This window comes from Mauremys mutica, chromosome 1, assembly GCF_020497125.1.
Source record: "Mauremys mutica isolate MM-2020 ecotype Southern chromosome 1, ASM2049712v1, whole genome shotgun sequence".
NCBI lineage: Eukaryota > Metazoa > Chordata > Testudines > Geoemydidae > Mauremys > Mauremys mutica.
The window spans coordinates 363,312,722-363,315,068 of NC_059072.1; the positions used below are offsets into that span (position 1 = coordinate 363,312,722).

General features: G+C 46.5%; 1 pseudogene; it reads left to right on the forward strand.

Annotated features, from left to right (window-relative positions):
• Positions 1-932: 932 nt before the first annotated feature.
• On the forward strand, positions 933-1,871 carry LOC123375519 (annotated as a pseudogene).
• Positions 1,872-2,347: the final 476 nt, after the last annotated feature.

Consider the following 2,347-nt stretch of genomic DNA (forward strand, 5'->3'; position numbering starts at 1 on the left):
AGTTCTGCAGAAAATGACCTAGGGGTTACAGTGGATGAGAAGTGTGCCCTTGTTGCCAAGAAGGCTTACGACATTTTGGGCTGTATAAGTAGGGGCATTGCCAGCCGATCGAGAGATGTGATCATTCCCCTCTATTTGACATTGGTGAGGCGTCATCTGGAGGACTGTGTCCAGTTTTGGGCCCCACACTACAAGAAGGATGTGGAAAAATTAGAAAGAGTCTAGCGGAGGGCAACAAATATGATTAGAAGGCTGGAGCACATGACCTACGAGAAGAAGCTGAGGGAAGTGGTCTTCTTTAGTCTGCAGAAGAGAAGAATGAGTGGCTATTTGATAGCTGCTTTCAACTACCTGAAAGGGGGTTCCAAAGAGGATGGAACCTGTTCTCAGTGGTACCTGATGACAGAACAAGGATTAATGATCTCAAGTTGCAGTGGGGGAGGTTTAGGTTGGATATTAGGAAAAACTTTTTCACTAGGAGGGTGGTGAAGCACTGGAATGGTTTACCTAGGGAGGTGGTGGAATCTCCTTTCTTAGAGGTTTTTAAGGTCAGGCTTGACAAAGCCCTGGCTGGGATGATGTAGTTGGGGATTGGTCCTATTTTGAGCAGGGGGTTGGACTAGATGACCTCGTAAGGTCCCTTCCAACCCTGATATTCTATGATTCTGTGATTCATCTGCCATCCTGCTGCCCATTCACCTGGCTTGGTTAGTTCCCTCTGAGAACTTCTCAGGACTTAACTCTGACCTCAGTAATCTGGTGCCATCTGTAAATGTTGTCACCTCAGTGCTCATCCCCTTTCTAGATTGTTAATAACTATGAAATATTTACTGTCCTACTTGTTACAACATGTGTAATCCCCATCACTGTGCTTCTCTCCCTTCGCAGACACCTGGAGCATTTCTGAGCCTCATCGCCGCATTGACCACATCATGGCATCCTTCAACCTCACCCCCTCTGGTCCTTCAACATTCATCCTAATGGGAATCCCTGGCCTAGAAGCTGCCCATGTCCTGATTTCCATCCCTTTCTCTATGTTCTACCTTATTGGCCTGTTGGGAAATTTCACTGTTCTGTTTGTTGTAGGGAAAGAGCAGACCCTGCACAAGCCAATGTACCTGCTGATCTGAATGCTGGCACTCACAGACATCAGCATATCTACCTCCATTGTGCCAAAGGCACTGTGTATGTTTTGGTTCAATTTGAAAGGCATTACTGTGGCTGGCTGTCTCACCCAGGTGTTCTTCCTTCATGCGAGTATGGCTATGCATTCAGCCATCCTTGTGACAATGGCCTTCGATCGCTATGTTGCCGTATGTGACCCTCTGAGATATACCACCATCCTGACCAATGCACGGATAGCTAAGCTAGGGCTCGTGGGTTTGATAAGAGCTGTTCTCTTCATTCTGCCTGTGCCCCTGCTCCTCAGCAGGCAGCCATTCTGTGCCAACCGCATTATCCCCCATACGTACTGTGAGAACATATCTGTGGTGAAGATGTCATGTGGGAACACGACTGTCAACCGGATATACGACTTAGTGATAATGTCTGTAGTCATCGGGTTAGACCTGATGCTCATTGCCCTCTCTTATGGTCTGATCATCAGGGCCGTCCTCAGAATCTCCTCCAAGAAAGCCCACCAGAAAGCCCTTAACACCTGCACTGCCCACATCTGTGTGATTCTGACCTCTTGTACTCCCTCACTCTTTTCTAACCTTACACACCGGTATGGTTTGGGTATTGCTCCCCATGTTCACATCATCTTGGCCAACCTCTATTTCCTCGTCCCCACCATGCTCAACCCTGTCATTTATGGGGTCAAAACCAAAGAACTTCGTGACAAAGTGGTTAAATACATCTGCAGAATGTGATCACCAGGGGCCATTGACTTTAATCCTATCTGACAAGATTGGGAAAGGAGATCTCCTCATGAATCGAGGGTTCTTTGTCCCAGTTTGGCTGAGCTCAGCATTGTGGAAGTTCACAGTCTTATCACTCCATCACCAAGCATTGCTCTCTCTGTTGCTGAGTCCCCCCTCTCTGACCATCACCTGACCTCTTTCAGCATCACTTGTCAGCCCCCAACGTTAGATACCCTCTCATTCACACTTTCCATGACTTCCAGACCACCAGAAGATACTGCAGCTTACTGGAGCTTTCTGAAAATGGCTTTCCATTAGTTCTTTTGTGATAAATGGAAGCTACACTTTCTGATAGCCAAGACAAAAAAACAAACTACAAATTCTGAACTCCTTTACTGTATGTGAAGTGCTCTGGTGAACAAAATTTTTCTGATTTTTGTATGTCCAATATTTCAGGAAGCCTGGATGATAAAGCATGTGTTTCA